The following is a 21,075-nucleotide window of genomic DNA, read 5'->3' as shown; positions in this document are numbered from 1 at the left end:
ATTTCACTTTACATTATTTTAATTTCTTCTTTCTTTCTTTCTTTTTTGCCTCCCTTTTATTCTGAACCGTTTGGAGGACAGGCTCTTGCTGCTCCAGCCAGGCATAAGGGCTGTGCCACTGAGGTGGGAGAGCCAAGTTCAGGACACTGGTCCACAAGAGACCACGCAGCTCCACGTAATATCAAAAGGCAAAAATCTCCCAGAGATCTCCATCTCAATGCCTAGACCCAGCTTCACTCAACTACCAGCAAGCTACAGTGCTGGACACCCTATGCCAAACAACTCGCAAGACAGGAACACAACCCCATCCATTAGCAGAGAGGCTGTCTAAAATCATAATAAGGCCACAGACAACTCAAAACACACCACCAGACGTGTAACTGCACACCAGACAGACAAGATCCAGCCTCATCCACCAGAACACAGGCACTACTCCCCTCCACCAGGAAGCCTATACAACGCACTGAACCAAACTTAGCCACTGGGGACAGACACCAAAAACAATGGGAACTACTAGCCTGCACCGTGCAAAAAGGAGACCCCAAACACAGTAAGTTAAGCAAAATGAAAATAAAGAGAAACACACAGCAGATGAAGGAGCAAGGCAAAAACCAACCCGACCTAATGAGTGAAGAGGAAATAATCAGTTGACCAGAAAAAAATTCAGAATAATGATAGTAAAGATGATCCAAAATCTTGGAAATAGAATGAAGAAAATACAAGAAACATTTAACAAGCACCTAGAAAAACTAAAGTGCAAAAAAACAATGATGAACAACACAATAAATGAAATTAAAAATTCTCTAGAAGGGATCAAGAGTGGAATGACTGAGGCAGAAGAATGAATAAGTGACCTAGAACATAAAATTGTGGAAATAACTACTGCAGAGCAGAATAAAGAAAAAAGAATGAAAAGAACTGAGGACAGTCTCAGAGACCTCTGGGATGACATTAAATGCACCAACATTCAAATTATAGGGGTCCCAGAAGAAGAAGAGAAAAAGAAAGGGACTGAGAAAATATTTGAAGAGATTATAGTTGAAAACTTCCCTAAGATGGGAAAGGAAATAGTTAATCAAGTCCAGGAAGCACAGAGTGTCCCATACAGGATACATCCACGGAGAAACACGCCAAGACACATATTAATCAAATTATCAAAAGTTAAATATAAAGAACAAATATTAAGCGCAAGAAGGGAAAAATACAAATAACATAAAAGGGAATCCCCATAAGGTTAACAGCTGATCTTTCAGCAGGAACTCTGCAAGCCAGAAGGGAGTGGCAGTATATATTTGAAGAGAATGAAGGAGAAAAACCTACTAGCATGATTACTCTACCCAGCAATGATCGCATTCAGATTTGACGGAGAAATTAAAACCTTTACAGACAAGCAAAAGCTAAGAGAATTCAGCATCACCAAACAGCTTTGCAACAAATGCTAAAGGAACTTCTCTAGGCAGGAAACACAAGAGATGGAAAAGACCTACAATAATAATGCAAAACATTTAAGAAAATGGTAATAGAAACATACATGTAGATAATTACCTTAAATGTAAATGGATTAATGCTCCAAACAAAAGACATAGATTGGCTGAAGGGATACAAAAACAAGACCTGAATATATGCTGTTGACAGGAGACCCACTTCAGACCTGGGACAATACAAACTGAAAGTGAGGGTATGGAGAAAGATATTCCATGCAAATGGAAATCAAAAGAAAGCTGCAGTAGCAATTCTCATATCAGACAAAATAGACTTTAAAACAAAGATTATTACAAGAGACAAAGAAAGACACTACATCATGATCAGTGGATCAATCAAAGAAGATATAACAGTGGCAAATATTTATGCACCCAACATAGGAGCACCTTAATACATGAGGCAAATACTAACTGCCATTAAAGGGGAAATCAACAGTAACACAACCAGAGTATGGGTCTTTAACACCCCACTTTCACCAATGGTCAGATCATCCAAAATGAAAATAAATAAGGAAACACAAGCTTTAAATGATACATAAAACAAGATGGACATAATCGATATTTATAGGACATTCCACCGAAAAACAACAAAATACACTTTCTTCACACGTGCTCATGGAACATTCTCCAGGATAGACCATATCTTGGGTCACAAATCAAGCCTTGGGAGATTTAAGAAAATTGAAATGCTATCAAGTACTTTTCTGACAACAACGCTATGAGACTATATATCGATTACAGGAAAAATTCTGTAAGAAATACAAACACATGGAGGCTAAACAACACACTAATTACTAACCAAGAGATCACTGAAGAAATCAAAGAGGAAATCAAAAAATACCTACAAACAAATGACAATGAAAACACGATGACCAAAAACCTATGGGATGCAGCAAAAGCAATTCTAAAAGGGAAGTTCATAGCAATACAATCCTACCTTAAAAAACAAGAAACATCTCCAATAAACAACCTAACTGTACACCTAAAGCAATTAGAGAAAGTAGAACAAAAAAATCATAAAGATTAGATCAGAAATAAATGAAAAAGAAATAAAGGAAACGATAGCAAAGATCTATAAAACTAAAAGCTGGTTCTTTGAGAAGATAAACAAAATTGATAAACCATTAGCCAGACTTATCAAGAAAAAATGAGAGGAGATGCAATTCAATAGCATTAGAAATGAAAAGGAGAAGTAACAAGTGACACTACAGAAATACAAAGGAGCATGAGAGATTACTGCAAGCAACTATATGTGAATAATATGGACAACCTGGTAGAAATGGACAAATTCTTAGAAACGCACAACGTTCTGAGACTGAACCAGGAAGAAATAGAAAATATGAACAGACGAATAACAAGCACTGAAATTGAAACTTTGATTAAAAATCTTCCAGAAAACAAAAGTGCAGGACCACTTGGCTTCATATGAGAATTCTATCAAATATTTACAGAAGAGCTAACACCTACACTTCTCAAATGCTTCCAAAATATAGCAGGTGGAGGAACACAGCCAAACTCATTCTATGAGGCCACAATCACTCTGATATCAACACCACACAAACATGTCACAAAGAAAGAAAACTACAGGCCAATATCACTGATGAACATAGACGCAAAAATTCTCAACAGAATACTAGCAAACAGAATACAACAGTACACTAAAAAGATCATACACCATGATCAAGTGGGGTTTATCCCAGGAATGCAAGAATTCTTCAATATATGCAAATCAATCAACTTGATACACCATATTAACAAATTGAAGGAGAAAAATCATATGATCATCTCAATCAATGCAGATAAAGCTTTCAAAAAAATTCAACACTCATTTATGATAAAAATCCTTCAGAAAGTAGGCATAGAGGGAACTTCCCTCAACATAATAAAGGCCATATATGACAAAGACACAGCCAACATTGTCCTCAATGGTGAAAAAGTGAAACCTTTTCCACTGAGATCAGGAACAAGACAAGTTTTCCCACTCTCATCACTCTTATTCAACATAGTTTTGGAAGTTTTAGCCACAGCAATCAGAGAAGAAAAAGAAATAAAAGGAATCCAAATTGGAAAACAAGAATTAAAGCTGTCATTGTTTGCACATGACATGATACTATGCATAGAGAATCCTAAAGTTGCTACCAGAAACCTACTAGATCTAATCAATGAATTTGATAAAGTAGCACAATACAAAATTAATGCACTGAAATCTCTTGCATTCCTATACACTAATGATGAAAAATCTGAAAGTGAAATTAAGAAAACACTCTCAGTACCTTTGCAACAAAAAGAGTAAAATATCTAGGAATAAACCTACCTAAGGAGAAAAATAACATGTATGCAGAAAATTATAAGACCCTGATGAAAGAAATTAAAGATGATACAAATAGATGGAGAGATATACCATGTTCTTGGATTGGAAGAATCAACATTGTGAAAATGACTCTACTACGCAAAGCAATCTACAGATTCAATGCAATTCCTATCAAATTACCAGTGGCATTTTTCACAGAACTAGAACAAAAAATTTTGCAATTTGTATGGAAACACAAAAGACCCCGAATAGCCAAAGCAATCTTCAGAAAGAAAATGGAGCTGGAGGAATCAGGCTCCTCCACTTCAAACTATAGTACAAAGATACTGTAATCAAGACAGTATGGTACTGGCACAGAAACAGAAATATAGATCAACAGAACAGGATAGAATCCCAGAGATAGACCCACGCACATATGGTCACCTTGTGTTTGATAAAGGAGGCAAGCATATACAGTGGAGATAAGAGAGCATCTTCAATAAGTGGTGCTTGGGAAACTGGGCAGCTACATGTAAAAGAATGAAATTAGAATACTCCCTAACATCATACACAAAAATAAACTCAAAATGGATTAAAGATCTAAATGTAAGGCTACACACCATTAAACTCTTAGAGGAAAACATAGGCCGAACTCCGTATGACATAAATCACCGCAAGGTTCTTTTTGACCCACCTCCTAGAGAAATGGAAATAAAAACAAAAATAAACAAATGGGACCTAATGATACTTAAAAGCTTTTGTACAACAAAGGAAACCAAAAACAATACAAAAAGACAGTTGTCAGAATGGGAGAAAATATTTGCCAATGAAGCAACTAACAAAGGATTAATCTCCAAAATTTACAAGCAGCTCATGCAGCTCAATAACAAAAAACAAAAAGCCCAATCCAGACATGGGCAGAAGACCTAGATAGACATTTCTCCAAAGAAGATATACTGATTGCCAACTGACACATGAAAGAATGCTCAGCATCATTAATCATTAGAAAAATTCAAATCAAAACTACAATGAGATATCACCTCACACTGGTCAGAATGGCCATCAACAAAAAATCTACAAACAATAAATGCTGAAGAGGGTGTGGAGAAAAGTGAACCCTCTTGCACTGTTGGTGGGAATGTCAATTGATACAGCCACTCTGGAGAACAGTATGGAGGTTCCTTAAGAAACTAAAAATAGAACTACCATATGACCCATCAATCCCACTACTGGGCATATACCCTGAGAAAACCATAGTTCAAAAAGAGTCATGTAGGGCTTCCCTGGTGGCTCAGTGGTTGAAAGTCCACCTGCCGATGCAGGTGACGCGGGTTCATGCCCCAGTCTGGGAAGATCCCACATGCCGCGGAGCGGCTGGGCCCGTGAGCCATGGCCGCTGAGCCTGCGCATCCGGAGCCTGGCAACGGGAGAGGTCACAACAGTGAGAGGCCCGCATACCGCAAAAAAAAAAAAAAAAAAAAAAAAAGAGTCATGTACCAAAATGTTGATTGCAGCTCAATTTACAATAGCCAGGACACGGAAGCAGTTGAAGTGTCCATCAACAGATGAATGGATAAAGAAAATGTGGCACATATATACTATGGATTATTACTCAGCCATGAATATGAACGAAACTGTGTAATTTGTAGTGAGGTGGATGGACATAGGGACTGTCATACAGAGTGAAGTAAGTCAGAAAGAGAAAAACAAATACCGTATGCTAACACATATGTATTGAATCTAAAAAAAAAAAAAGAGAGAGAGAGAAAATGATTAGAAGAGCCTACCGGCAAGATGGGAATAAAGATGCAGACTTACTACAGAATGGACTTGAGGATATGGGGAGGGGAAGTGTAAGCGGGGACAAAGTGAGAGAGTGGCATGGACATATATACACTACCAAATGTAAAACTGATAGCTAGTGGGAATCAGCCGCAGAGCACTGAGCCATCAGCTCGGTGCTTTGTGACCACACAGAGGGGTGGTATAGGTAGGGTGGGAGGGAAGGAGATTGTAGAGAGAAAGGATATGGGCACCTATGTATATGTATAACTGATTCACTTTGTTATAAAGCAGAAATTAACACACAATTGTAAAGCAATTATACTCCAATAAAAATGTTAAAAAAATAAAAATAAATAAAATTAAAAAAATAGAATTAATGCTCATCATTCTCAAACTGTTACAAAATATTGAAGAAAGGAATACTTCCAAACTCAATCTAGAATGCCAACATTACCCTGATACAAAAGCCAGTACTATAAGCCAAAAATCTTGATGAATACATGCAATAATTCTCAATAAGATACTAGTAAACTGAATGCAGTAGCACAGTAAAAAGATTATTTACCTTCACCATGTGGCATTTATCCCTTGGTTGTAAGGAAGCTTCAGCATATACAAATCAAACAATGTTATATATCATGTTAATAGAATGAAATAAAAAAATCATATAATCCTTTCAATAGATGCAGAAAAAGCATTTGAGATAATTCAACATCTCTTCATTATAAAAACTTAAATTAGGTATAGAAGGAACCTAAGTTACATTTGACAAACTTACAGCTAACATCAAATGCAACTGTGAATTGTATTAAATTTTTCCTCTTGAATCAGGAATAAGACAAGAGTGCCCACCTACTCCACTCCTATTCAACTTAATACTCAGAACCCTAGCTAGAGCAATCAGGCAAGAAGAAATATAAAGCATCAGAATGGAAAACGAAGAAATACAATTGTTCTTATTTGCAGGTAACATGATTTTATGGATACAAATGCTTAGATTCCACCAAGAAATGATTAGATCTAATCAGTGAGTTCAGTAATGTTGTAGGGTACAAAATAAACATGGAAACATTAATAATGTTTTTATACTCTAACAGAAATTTTCTGAAAAAGAAATAAAGAGAAAGATCCTATTTATAATAGCATCAAAAACGATAAAATATTTAGGAATAAATGTAAACAAGGAGGTGAAAAATTTCTACACTGCAAAACACAAGAGCTTAAAGAAATCAAAGAAGATATAAATATTTGGGATGGTATTGTTATTTATGCATTGGAAGAGTTGATATTGTAAAAATGTCCATACTCCCCAAATCAATCTATAGATTCAATAAAATTCCAATCAAGATTCCAATGGCATTTTTTGCACAAGTAGAAAAAGTCCTGAAATTTATATGGAGACAAAAAGACTCCAAATGGCAAAGCAATCTTGAGAAGAAAAACAAACCAAGAGACATCACACTTCTTGATTTCAAGTTATATTTTGAAGCTATAGTTAAAAAAAACAGTGTGGTGCTGACATAAAAGTAGACACATAGACCCATAAAACAAAATCAAGAGCCCAGAAATAAGACCATTGCATATATAGTCAACTAATATTTGACAAGGGAGCCAGGAATACTCAATGGAGAAAAGACAGACTCTTCTATAGATGGTGTCAATTAAATAGATGTAAAATATTTATTTTTATATATCATATTTTACATAATATATATCATGTGTTATATACATGATAATATATTATATATACATATACATATTATAATTTATATATTATGTGTTGTATAATATATATAAATGTCAATTTTATCTCAATAAAACTGAGAAACAATCTTGAATATGTATGGCACAATATATATTTGTAACTATGAAATTCGCATTGATAAAATCCATCAAATTTAATCAAATTTTATCAGTTATATACATGCATACATTTTTGTGTGTTTGTAACTCTATAATTTGGTTACATATGTAGCTTTGTTTACCACCATTACATAAAAGTATTTAACTGTACCATCTCAACAATACTCTCTCTTTTAGCCCTTGCAATGAATCACACTCACTGCCTCCCTTTACTGACTTCAAGGGATTTAGGGGATGATCAAAGAAAAATATATAATCATGAGGTGGTAGCAGCATTCAACAAACTCTATTTAGGTGATCCTTTGGCAAGTGTGCCTAGAAGTATGGAAAGAAGATTGGGATTGTGGAGGCGATAAAAATGGGAACTCCTTGGGGACAGGGAAACCAAAAAGGAGCTTACATGTCTAAGTGATATTGCTCAGCATCCCAGTGAGGAGTCTCTGGGTCAGAGGACAGCAGTATCTTGAGGTCTCTATAGCTCCAAAGTTCATATATCAATGGCTAATAGATGTTGGGTGCAGTTTGTGGGTTATGCAAAACAGGCAGGTTCTAAATGGTTAAAGTCTGCTAATTTGGGCTCTCTTTAAAGCAAATGGAGAGGGAGATCAAGATTGCAGAATACGAGGATGTGGAGATATGTCCCCCCATGAACACATCAAAAATGCATCTACACATGGAACAATTTAGGAAACTAAATGGAAACTGTCAGAAGGACTCCTGTACAACCAAGGCTGTAAGAAAGATACACATATAATTGCATAGAAAGGGAAGAAAGGCAACAGGTCAGGACTTGAACCTCTGCAGGGAGACTCAGAGGAAAAAGGAGATCACATATGTAGACAGAGTCCTGGGATCCTATGCATAGGAGACAAGCCCCTGTGGCTGCTTGAAGAACTGCTAGCAGAGATAGAAAGCCTGAAAAAGCCTCGACTTGACTCATGAGGTGTGCACGAGCGCTGAATTTTATCCCCAGGTAGGGAGAAGAGGGGTCTCTTCTAGTGGCTGCCACCTCACAGCATTCACCAGTCTAAGCTGAGTGAATGCCCTGGCACTGTTCACTCCATGCCACACTTTGGCACTGGATCTAGGACAGCCAAGGCCCAATCAACGGACTTAGAGGCAACTCAGGAGCTTAAGGCCTATCCCAGGTGGGGTGGCAGCAGACATTGTTGGTGATCACTCAAGAGGTGCCCCAGAAGCAGCCCAGACCTTTGATGGCATCATGGATGCCAGATTTCAGTGACCACCTCACTGCATGCCCCAGCCAAAGGCCTGTGAACACTCCAGCCCAAAACCCTTTATGCCAGAGTCTATCACTAGATCTGAAGTGGCTACAAAAGGGGAAGAGATGCAACAGTGGGCTGCATATGAGAAGCAGACATCTATAGAGGCAGAGCGAGAGAAATCTGTAAGCACATGAGCCCAAATTGCTGCAGTACTCCTTTCCTTTGGGGCAAAGTTCTCAGTATAGGGAGATGGGAAAACACAAATTTAAAGGGAAAAAAGTAAACTTCAGCAACTTGGGATCAGACTCCACCCCTGACAGGGCAGTGTCAGCCACTGAGCAGAGAGAAAGTCCCACTTCACAACACATGTAGGCTCTAGATCCTCCAACAAATGTCACACCCATTACCAAGGTGAGGGCTGCCAGCACACCTTGAAGAAAGATATAACTGGCACCCAAATCAAATCAAGCTCTCTCATCAAAAACATTTGGCGGGCTTCCCTGGTGGTGCAGTGGTTGAGAGTCCGCCTGCCAATGCAGGGGACACGGGTTTGTGCCCCAGTCCGGGAAGATCCCACGTGCCACGGAGCAGCTGGGTCCGTGGGCCATGGCCGCTGAGCCTGCGCATCCAGAGCCTGTGCTCTGCAACGGGAGAGGTCACAACCATGAGAGGCCCGCGTACCACAAAAAAAAAAAAAAAAAAAGAAGCATTTGGCACAGGCAGACTTTATAGGGAAGCTCCCACATAAGAACACCACTTCAAGACCACAACAGGTAAATCTTTTACTTAAATTCATAGAGACAGGGAAAGTTAGGTAAATTAAAAAGCAGAGGAAATACTGTCAATTCAAATAACGAGAGAAACCCTATAAAAAATAGTGAAATAGAAATAAGCAATCTACCAGATACAGAAGTTAAAACATTGGTAATTAAAATGCTAACTGAATTACGGAAAATAATTGATCTAAACACATCAATTTAACAAGGAACTAGAAAATATAAAGAAGACCTAATCAAAAATATATAATTTAATGCCTGAGATTAAAAACACTAGAAGTTATGAATAGCAGACTAAATGACACAAAGGAACTCATAAATGATCTGGAAGATAGAATAAGAAAATCACCTATCAGAACAGCAGAAAGAAAGACAAATGAAAAAAGAAAATGAGTGCAACATATGTGATCTCTGGGGTAACATCACATGTCAAGGATAGGATACAGGGGTTCCAGAAGTAGGAGAGAGAAAAGTATGTATTTGAAGAGTTTGTGGCTGAAAACTTCCCAAACCTAAAAAAGGAAACCGATATGCAGGTACAAGAAACACAGAGAGTCCCAAAGAAGATGAACCCAAAGAGACCCATACCAAGATATATCACAACTAAAATGTCAAAATAAGCAAAAATGGGAAAAGAACAAACAAGTGGAGACTAAACAACATGGTATTAAAAACAAGTGGGTCAATGATGAAATCAAAGAGGAAATCAGGAAATACCTCCAGAAAAAAGGAAAAAGAAACAACATTCTCAAATCAATCAATGTGATGCATCACATTAACCAAATAGTAAAAATTACATGATCACCTCAATAGGTTCAGAAAAAGCATTTGACATAATTCACATCCATTTATTTAAAAAAAAGTAATTGAATGGGTACAGAGGAAACGTATCTCACCAGGATAAAGTCCATTTATGAAAAAACACACAGCCAACATCATACTCACTGGTAAATGCTCAAAGCGTTCCTGCTAAATTCAGGAACCAGACAAGAATGCCCACTCTCACCACTTCTATTTAACATAGTATTGTAAGTCCTAACCACAACAATTAGACAAAAAAAAAAAAAAAAAGAAAGAAAGAAAATGTGTCCAAATTGGAAAGGAAGAGGTAAAACTGTCACTATTTGCAGATCACGGGATACTTTATGCATAAAACACTAAATTCTCCGCACCAAAACTATTAGAAAAAATAAATTAATTCAGCAAAGTTACATAATGCATGATTAACATACAGAAATCTGTTGCTTTTCTACACACTAATGAACTATCAAAAAGAGAAAATTTTAAAGTCTTCTTTAAAATTACATCAAAGGGGGAAGACGAGGGGAAGATGGCGGAAGAGTAAGACACGGAGATCACCTTCCTCCCCACAGATACACCAGAAATACATCTACACGTGGAATAACTCCTACAGAACACCTACTGAATGCTGGCAGAAGACTTCAGACCTCCCAAAAGGCAAGAAATTCCCCACGTACCTGGGTAGGGCAAAAGAAAAAAGAATAAACAGAGACAAAAGGATAGGGACGGAACCTGCACCAGTGGGAGGGAGCTGTGAAGGAGGAAAGGTTTCCACACAATAGGAAGCCCCTTCACGGGTGGAGGCTGTGGGTGGCGGAGGGGGAACTCTTTGGAGCCGCGGAGGAGAGCACAGCAACAGGAATGCGGAAGGCAAAGCGGCAGATTCCCTCACAGAGGATCGGTGCCGACCGGTACACACGAGCCTGAGAGGCTTGTCTGCTGACACGTAGGGGCAGGCGGGGCTGGGAGCAGAGGCTCGGGCTTCGGTCTGAGAGCAGGGAAAGGACTGAGGTTGGGAGCATGAACACAGCCTGCAGGGGGTTGTGCACCACGGCTAGCTGGGAGGGAGTCTGGGGAAAACTCTGGAGCTGCCGAAGAGGCAAGAAACTTTTTCTTCCCTCTTTGTTTCCTGGTGCCCGAGGAGAGGGGATTAAGAGCACTGCCTAAAGGAGCTCCGGAGACGGGCGCGAGCCGCGGCTAAATGCGCGGACCCCAGAGACGGGCAAGAGACGCTAAGGCTGCTGCTTCTGCCACCAAGAAGCCTGTGTACCAGTACAGGTCACACTCCACACCATCCAGAGAGATTGTGCAGCCCGCCACTGCCAGGGTCCCGGGATCCTGGGACAACTTCCCCGAGTGAACGCACGGTGCCCCTCAGGCTGGTGCAACGTCATGCTGGCCTCTGCCGCCACAGGCTCGCCCCGCACTCCGTGCCCCTCCGTTCCCAGCGGCCTGAGTGAGCCAGAGTCCCCAAAGCAGCTGCTCCTTTAACCCCGAACTCTCTGAGCGAAGAACAGGCGCCCTCCGGCGACCTACACACAGAGGCAGGGCCAAATCCAAAGCTGGGCCCCTGGGAGCTGTGAGAACAAAGAAGAGAAAGGGAAATCTCTCCAAGAAGCATCAGCAGGAGAGGATGAAAGCTCCACAATCAACTTGATGTACCCTGCATCTGTGGAATACATGAATAGACAACAAATCATCCCACATTGAGGAGGTGGACTGTGAGAGCAACATTTATGATTTTTTCCCCTTTTCCTCTTTTTGTGAGTGTGTATGTGTATGCTTCTGTGTAAGATTTTGTCTGTATAGCTTTGTTTCCACCATTTGTCCTAGGGTTCTATCTGTCTGTCTTCTTTACTTCGTTTTTTTTCTTAATAATTATTTTTTATTTTAATAATTTTGTTTTATCATCTTTCTTTCTTTCCTTCCTTCCCTCTTTTAGACAACGAATCATCCCAAATTGAGGAGATGGACTTTGAAAGCAGGATTTATGATTTTTTCCCCTTAACCTCTTTTTTTTTAAATCTTTATTGCAGTATAATTGCTTTACAGTGGTGTGTTAGTTTCTGCTTTACAACAAAATGAATCAGTTATACATATACATATGTATATGTATGTCTCCCTCCCTCCCACACTCCCTATCCCACCCCTCCAGGCGGTCACAAAGCACCGAGCTGATCTCCCTCTGCTATGCAGCTGCTTCCCACTAGCTATCGACCTTACGTTTGGTAGTGTGTATATGTCCATGCCTCTCTCACGTGCTTTGTCACAGCTTAACCTTCCCCCTCCCCATATCCTCAACTCAATCCTCTAGGAGGTCTGTCTCTTTATTCCTGTCTTACCACTAGGTTGTTCATGACATTTTTTTCCTTATATTCCATATATATGTGTTAGCATACAGTATTTGTCTTTATCTTTCTGACTTACTTCACTCTGTATGACAGACTCTAGGTCTATCCACCTCATTACAAATAGCTCAATTTCATTTCTTTTTATGGCTGAGTAATATTCCATTGTATGTATGTGACATATCTTCTTTATCCATTCATCCGATGATGGGCACTTAGGTTGTTTCCATCTCTGGGCTACTGTAAATAGAGCTGCAATGAACATTTTGGTACATGACTCTTTTTGAATTATGGTTTTCTCAGGGTATATGACCAATTATGGGATTGCTGGGTCATATGGCAGTTCTATTTTTAGTTTTTTAAGGAACCTCCATAGTGGCTGAACCAATTCACATTCCCACCAGCAGTGCAAGAGTGTTCCCTTTTCTCCACACCCTCTCCAGCATTTATAGTTTCTAGATTTATTGTTGATGGCCATTCTGATTGGTGTGAGATGATATCTCATTGTAGTTTTGATTTGCATTTCTATAATGATTAATGATGTTGAGCATTCTTTCATGTGTTTGTTGGCAGTCCGTATATCTTCTTTGGAGAAATTTTAATTTTTGTCTTCTGCCCATTTTTGGATTGGGTTTTTGTTTTTTTGTTATTGAGCTGCATGAGCTGCTTATAAATTTGTCAGTTGCTTCATTGGCAAATATTTATTTCCATTCACAGGGTTGTCTTTTGATCTTTTTTATAGTTTCCTTTGCTGTGGAAAAGCTTTGAAGTTTCATTAGGTCCCATTTTTTTTTTACTTCCATTTCTCTAGGTTTCCCACCAGTCAACAAGGATCTTGCTGTGATTTATGTCATAGAGTGTTCTGCCTATGTTTTTCTCTATGAGTTTGATAGTTTCTGGCATTGCATTTAGGTCTTAATCCATTTTGAGCTTATTTTTGTGTATGCTGTTAGGGAGTGATCTAATCTCATACTTTTACATGTAACTGTCCAGTTTCCCCAGCACCACTTGTTGAATAGGCTGTCCTTTCTCCCCTGTACATTCCTGCCTCCTTTATCAAAGATAAGGTGACCATATGTGCATGGGTTTATCTCTGGGCTTTCTATCCTGTTCCATTGATCTATCTTTCTGTTTTTGTGCCAGTACCATACGGTCTTGACTACTGTAGCTTTGTAGTATTGTGTGAATACAGGGAGCCTGATTCCTCCAACTCCGTTTTTTGTTCTCAAGATTCGTTTGGTTATTCAGGGTCTTTTGTGTTTCCATAGAAATTGTGAATTTTTTTGTTCTAGTCTGTGAAAAATGCCAGTGGTAGTTTGATACGTATTGCATTGAATCTGTAGATTGCTTTGGGTAGTAGAGTCATTTTCGCATTGTGAATTCTTCCAATCCAAAAACATGGTATATCTCTCCATCTATTTGTATCATCTTTAATTTCTTTCATCAGTGTCTTAAAATTTTCTACAAACAGGTCTTTTGTCTCCTTAGGTAGGTTTACTCCTAGATATTTTATTCTTTTTGTTGCAGTGGTAAATGGGAGTGTTTTTCTTGATTTCTCATTGAGTTTTTTCATCATTAGTGTATAAGAATGCCAGAGGTCTCTGTGCATTAATTTTGTATCCTGCTACTTTACCAAATTCATTGATTAGCTCCAGTAGTTTTCTGGTAGCATGTTTCGGATTCTCTATGTACAGTATGATGTCATCTGCAAACAGTGACAGCTTTACTTCTTCTTTTTTGATTTGGATTCCTTTTATTTCCTTTTCTTCTATGATTGCTGTGGTTAAAACTTCCAAAACTATGTTGAATAAGAGTGGTGAGAGTGGGCAACCTTGTCTTCTTCCTGATCTTAGTGGAAATGCTTTCAGTTTTTCACCATTGAGGATGATGTTGGCTGTGGGTTTGTCATATATGACCTTTATTATGTTGAGGAAAGTTCCCTCTTTGCCTACTTTCTGCAGGGTTTTTATCATAAATGGGTGTTGAATTTTGTAAAAAGCTTTCTCTGCATCTATTGAAATGATCGTACGGTTTTCTCCTTCAATTTGTAAATATGATGTATCACATTGATTGATTTGCATATATTGAAGAATCCTTGCATTCCTGGAATACACCCCACCTGATCACGGTGTATGATCCTTTTAATGTGCTGTTGGCTTCTGTTTGCTAGTATTTTGTTGAGGATTTTTGCACCTGTGTTCATCAGTGATATTGGGCTGTAGTGTTCTTTCTTTGTGACATCCTTGTCTGGTTTGGGTATCAAGGTGATGGTGGCCTCGTAGAATGAATTTGGGAGTGTTCCTCCCTCTGCTATATTTTGGAAGAGTTTGAGAAGTATAGGTGTTAGCTCTTCTCAAGTATTTGAAAGAATTCGCCTGTGAAGCCATCTGGTCCTGGACTTTTGTTTGTTGGAAGATTTTTATTCACAGTTTCAATTTCAGTGCTTGTGATTGGTCTGTTCATATTTTCTATTTTTTCCTGATTCAGTCTTGGCAGGTTGTGTATTTCTATGAATTTGTCCATTTCTTCCAGATTGTCCATTTTATTGGCATAGTGTTGCTTGTAGTAACCTCTCATGATCTTTTGTATTTCTGCAGTGTCAGTTGTTACTTGTCCTTTTTCATTTCTAATTCTACTGATTTGAGTCTTCTTTTTTTTTCTTGATGAGGCTAGCTAATGGTTTATCAATTTTGTTTATCTTCTCAAAGAACCAGCTTTTAGCTTTATTGATCTTTGCTATCATTTCCTTCATTTCTTTTGCATTTATTTCTGATCTGATCTTTATGATTTCTTTCCTTCTGATAACTTTGGGGTTTTCTTTGTTCTTCTTTCTCTAATTACTTTAGGTGTAAGGTTAGGTTTTTTATTTGACTTGTTTCATGTTTCTTAAGGTAGGATTTTATTGCTATAAACTTCCCTCTTAGAACTGCTTTTGCTACATCCCATAGGTTTTGGCATATGTGTCTCCATTTTCATTTGTTTTTAGGTATTTTTTGATTTCATTTTTAATTTCTTCAGCGATCACTTCATTATTAAGTAGTGTATTGTTTATCCTCCATGTGTTTGTATTTTTTACAGATCTTTTCCTGTAATTGATATCTAGTCTCATAGCATTGTTGTCGGAAAAGATACTTGATACAATTTCAATCTTCTTAAATTTACCAAGGCTTCATTTTTTTTTTTTTTTTTTTTTTTTGCGGTACGCGGACCTCTCACTCTTGCGGCCTCTTCCGTTGCAGAGCACAGGCTCCGGACGCGCAGGCTCAGAGGCCATGGCTCACGGGCCCAGCCGCTCCGCGGCATGTGGGATCTTCCCAGACCGGGGCACGAACCCGTGTCCCCTGCATCAGCAGGCGGACTCCCAAACACTGTGCCACTAGGGAAGCCCCCAAGGCTTCATTTTTGACCCAAGATATGATCTATACTGGAGAATGTTCCATGGGCACTTGAGAAAAATGTGTATTCTGTGGTTTTTGGATGGAATGTCCTATAAATATCAATTAAATCCATCTCGTTTAATGTATCATTTAAAGCTTGTGTTTCCTTATTTATTCTCATTTTGAATGATCTGTCCATTGGGAAAGTGTGGTGTGAAAGTCCCCTACTATGAATGTGTTACTGTTGATTTCCCCTTTTATGGCTGTTAGTATTTGCCTTATGTATTGAGGTGCTCTTATGTTGGGTGCATAAATATTTATAATTGTTATATCTTCTTCTTGGATCGATCCCTTGATCATTATGTAGTGTCCTTCTTTGTCTCTTCTAATAGTCTTTATTTTAAAGTCTATTTTGTCTGATATGAGAATTGCTACTCCAGCTTTTTTTGGTTTCCATTTGCATGGAATATTTTTTCCATCCCCTTACTTTCAGTCTGTATGTGTCTCTAGGTTTGAAGCGGGTCTCTTGTAGGCAACATATATATGGGTCTTGTTTTTGTATCCATTCAGCCAATGTGTGTCTTTTGGTGGAAGCATTTAGTCCATTTACATTTAAGGCAATTATCGATATGTATGTTCCTATTCCCATTTTCTTAATAGTTTTGGGTTTGTTATTGTAGGTCATTTCCTTCTCTTGTGTTTCTTGCCTATAGAAGTTCCTTTAGCATTTGTTGTGAAGTTGGTTTGGTGGTGCTGAACTCTCTCAGCTTTTGCTTGTCTGTAAAGTTTTTAATTTCTCCATCAAATCTGAATGAGATCTTTGCTGGGTAGAATAATCTTGTTTGCAGGTTTTTCTCCTTCTCACTTAAATATGTCCTGCCAGTCCCTTCTGGCTTGCAGAGTTTCTGCTGAAAGATCAGCTGTTAACCTTAAGGGGATTCCCTTGTGTATTATTTGTTGTTTTTCCCTTGCTGCTTTAATATGTTTTCTTTGTGTTTAATTTTTGACAGTTTGATTAATATAGGTCTTAGCGTATTTTCCTTGGATTTATCCTCTATGGGACTCTCTGTGCTTCCTGGATTTGATTAACTATTTCCTTTCTCATATTAGGGATGTTTTCAACTATAATATCTTCAAATATTTTCTCAATCCCTTTCTTTGTTTTTTCTTCTTCTGGAACCCCTATAATTTGAATGTTGTTTTGTTTAATGTTGTCCCAGAGGTCTCTGAGACTGTCTTCAGTTCTTTTCATTCTTTTTTCTTTTTTCTGCTGTGCAGTAGTTATTTCCACTATTTTATCTTACAGGTCACTTATCTGTTCTTCTGCCCCAGTTATTCTGCTCTTCATCCCATCTACAGTATTTTTAATTTCATTTATTGTGTGTTCATCTTTGTTTGTTTCATCTTTAGTTCTTATAGATCCTTGTTAAATGTTTCTTGCATTTTGTCTATTCCATTTCCAAGATTTTGGATCACCTTTACTATCATTATTCTGAATTGTTTTTCAAGTTGACTGCTTATTTCCTCTTCATTTGTTAGATCTGGTGAGGTTTTTTTCTTGCTCTTTCATCTGCTGCGTGTGTTTCTGTTCTAATTATGCTTATGTTACTGTTTTGGTGTCTCCTTTTTGCAGGCTGCAGGTTCATAGTTCCTGTTGTTTTTGGCGTATGTCCCCAGTGGCTCAGGCTGGTTCAGTGGGTTGTGTAGGCTTCCTGGTGGAGGGGACTAGTGCCTGTGTTCTGGTGGATGAGACAGAATCTTGTCTTTTGCTGGGCAGGTCCACGTGTGATGGTGTGTTTGGGGGTGTCTGTGGACTTACTATGATTTTAGGCAGATTCTCTGCTAATGGGTGGGTTTGTGTTCCTATCTTGCTAGTTGTTTGGCAGAGGGTGTCCAAACTGTAGCTTGGTGTTCATTGACTGAAGCTGAGTGCTGGATTTGAGTTGGAGATCTCTGGGATATTTTCACCATTTGATATTATGTGGAATTGAGAAGTGTCTTGTGGACCAGTGTCCTGAAGTTAGCTCTCCCACCTTAGAGTCACATCACTGACTCCTGGCTGCAGCAACAAAAGTCTTTCAGCCACACGGCTCAGATTAAAAGGGATAAAATGTAGGAAGAAAGAATTAGTAGAAGTAGAAGGAAAGAGAGAAAGAAAGAAAGAAAGAGAGAAAGAAAGAAAGAAAGGAGGGAAGGAGGGATCGAGGGAGGGAAGAAGGAAGGAAGGAAAGAGGGAAGGAAGTCAAAAAAGAAAGAAAGAAGATAAGGTAAAACAAAATAAAGTACTATAAAATGTAATAAAGTTATTAAAATAAATCAATTATTAAGAAAAAAAAGAGGTGGATAGAAGCCTAGGACAAATGTTGGAAGCAAAGCTATACAGACAAAATCTCACACAGAAGCATACATAGGGCTTCCCTCGTGGTTCAGTGGTTGAGAGTCCGCCTGCCGATTTAGGGGACATGGGTTCGTGCCCCAGTCCGGGAAGATCCCACATGCTGTGGAGCGGCTGGGCCCATGAGCCATGGACGCTGAGCCTGCGCATCCAGAGCCTGTGCTCCACAATGGGAGAGGCCACAACAGTGAGAGGCCCACGTACCACACACACACACACACACACACAAAAAGCATACACATACACACTCACAGAAAGGAAAAGGGGAAAAAATCATAAATCTTGCTCTCAAAATCCACCTCCTCAATTTGGGATGATTCGTTGTCTAAAGGAGAGAAGGAAGGAAAGAAAGAAAGGAAGAGAGAAGATAAAGTATAATACAATAGTTATTAAAATAAAAAATAAGTATTATGAAGAAAAAATTAAAAAATGGACAGAGAGAACCATAGGACAAATGGTGGAAACAAAGCTCTATAGACAGAATATAACACAGAAGCACACACAAACACACTCACAAAAAGTGGAAAAAGGGAAAATTTTTTAAATGTTGCTCTCAAAGTCCACCTCCTCAATTTGGGATGATTCGTTGTCTTTTCATGTATTCCACAGACGCAGGGTACATCAAGTTGATTGTGGAGGTTTAATCCGCTGCTTCTGAGGCTGCTGGGAGAGATTTCCCTTTCTCTTCTTTATTCTCACAGCTCTCAGGGGCTCATCTTTGGATTTGGCCCCGCCTCTGCATGTAGGTGGCCGGAGGGCGTCTGTTCTTCACTCAGAAAGGACGGGTTTAAAGGAGCAGCTGCTTCCGGGACACTGGCTCACTCAGGCCAGTGGGGAAGGAGGGGCTCCGAGTGCGGGATTTGCCTGTGGCAGCAGAGACCGGCGTGACGTTGCATCAGCCTGAGGGGCACCGTGCGTTCACTTGGGGAAGTTGTCCCAGGATCCCGGGACCCTGGCAGTGGCAGGCTGCACAGGCTCCCCGGAAGGGGTGTGTGGATAGTGACCTGTGCTCGCACACATGCTTCTTGGTGACAGCAGCAGCAGACTTAGCATCTCATGCCCGTCTCTGGTGCCCATGCTTTTAGCCGCGGCTCACGCCCGTCTCTGGAGCTCCTTTAAGCAATGCTCTTCATCCCCTCTCCTCGTGCACCAGGAAACAAAGAGGGAAGAAAAACTCTCTTGCCTCTTTGGCAGGTCCAGATATTTCCCCAGGCTCCCTCCCAGCTAGCTGTGGTGTACTAACCCCCTGCAAGCTGTGTTCATGCCACCAACACCTGTCCTCTCCCTGTGCCAGAGCCTCAGCACCCTGCCCCGCCCACCCTGGCAGGTGAGCAGACAAGCTTCTTGGGCTGGTGAATGCCGGTCGGCACTGATCTGCTGTGTGGGAATCTCCCTGCTTTTCCCTCCACACCCCTTTTGCTGTGCTCTCCTTCAGGGTCCGAAGCTTTCCCTCTCTGCCACCCACAGTCTCCACCTGCGAATGGGCTTCCTAGTGTGTGGAAACCTTTTCTCCTTCACAGCTCCCTCCCACTGGTGCAGGTCCCATCCCTATCCTTTTGTCTCTATTTATTCTATTTTCTTTTGCCCTACCCAGGTACGTGGGGAGTTTCTTGCCTTTTGGGAAGTCTGAGGTCTTCTGCCAGCATTCAGTAGGTGTTCTGTAGGAGTTGTTCCACTTGTAGAATTTCTGGTGTATCTGTGGGGAGGAAGTTGATCTCTGCGTCTTACTCTTCTGACATCTTCCCGCCCCCTCTTCCTCTTTTTCTGAGTGTTTATGTGTATGCTTCTGTGTGAGCATTTTTCTGTATAGCTTTGCTTCAACCATTTGTCCTAGGGTTCTATCCATCCATTTATTTTTTCTTTTTTTTGTAACTATATTTTATTTTAATAACTTTATTATATTTCATCTTACTTTATTTTACTTTATCTTTTAATTCTTTCTTTTTTTCCTTCCTTCCTCCCTCCCTCTTTCCCTCCCTCCCTCCCTCCTTTCTTTCTTTCATTCTTTCTTTCTTTCTTTCAACTTCTTCTAATTCTTTCATTCTACATTTTCTCCATTTTATTCTGAGCTGTGTGGATGAAAGGCTCTTGGTGCTGCAGCCAGGAGTCAGTGCTGTGCCCCTGAGGTGGGAGAGCCAACTTCAGGACACTGGTCCACAAGAGACTTCCCAGCTCCACATAATATCAAACAGCGAAAATCTCACAGAGATCTCCATCTCAGCTCCAACACCCAGCTTCAGTCAATGAACAGCAAGCTACTGTGTTGCACACCCTATGCCAAACAACTAGCAAGACAAGAACACAACCCCAGCCATTAGCAGAGAGGCTGCGTAAAATCATAATAAGTCCACAGACACCCCAGAACACACCATCACACGTGGACCCGCCCAGCAGAAAGACAAGATCCAGCCTCATCCACCAGAACACAGCCACTAGTCCCCTCCACCAGGAAGCCTACACAACCCACTGAACCAAGCTTAGCCACTGGGGACAGACACCAAAAACAACGGGAATTACGAACCAGCAGCCTACAAGAAGGAGACACTGAACACAGTAAGATAAGCAAAATGAGAAGACAGAAAAACATACAGCAGATGAAGGAGCAAGATAAAAACCCACCAGACCTAAAAAATGAAGAGGAAATAGGCAGTTTACCTGAAAAAGAATTCAGAATAATGATAGTAAAGGTGATCCAAAATCTTGGAAATAGAATAGACAAAATGAAAGGAACAT

Source organism: Globicephala melas, chromosome X (genome assembly GCF_963455315.2).
Source record: "Globicephala melas chromosome X, mGloMel1.2, whole genome shotgun sequence".
In the NCBI taxonomy this organism is placed as follows: Eukaryota; Metazoa; Chordata; class Mammalia; order Artiodactyla; family Delphinidae; genus Globicephala; species Globicephala melas.
Note: the sequence above shows the minus strand (reverse complement) of the source record.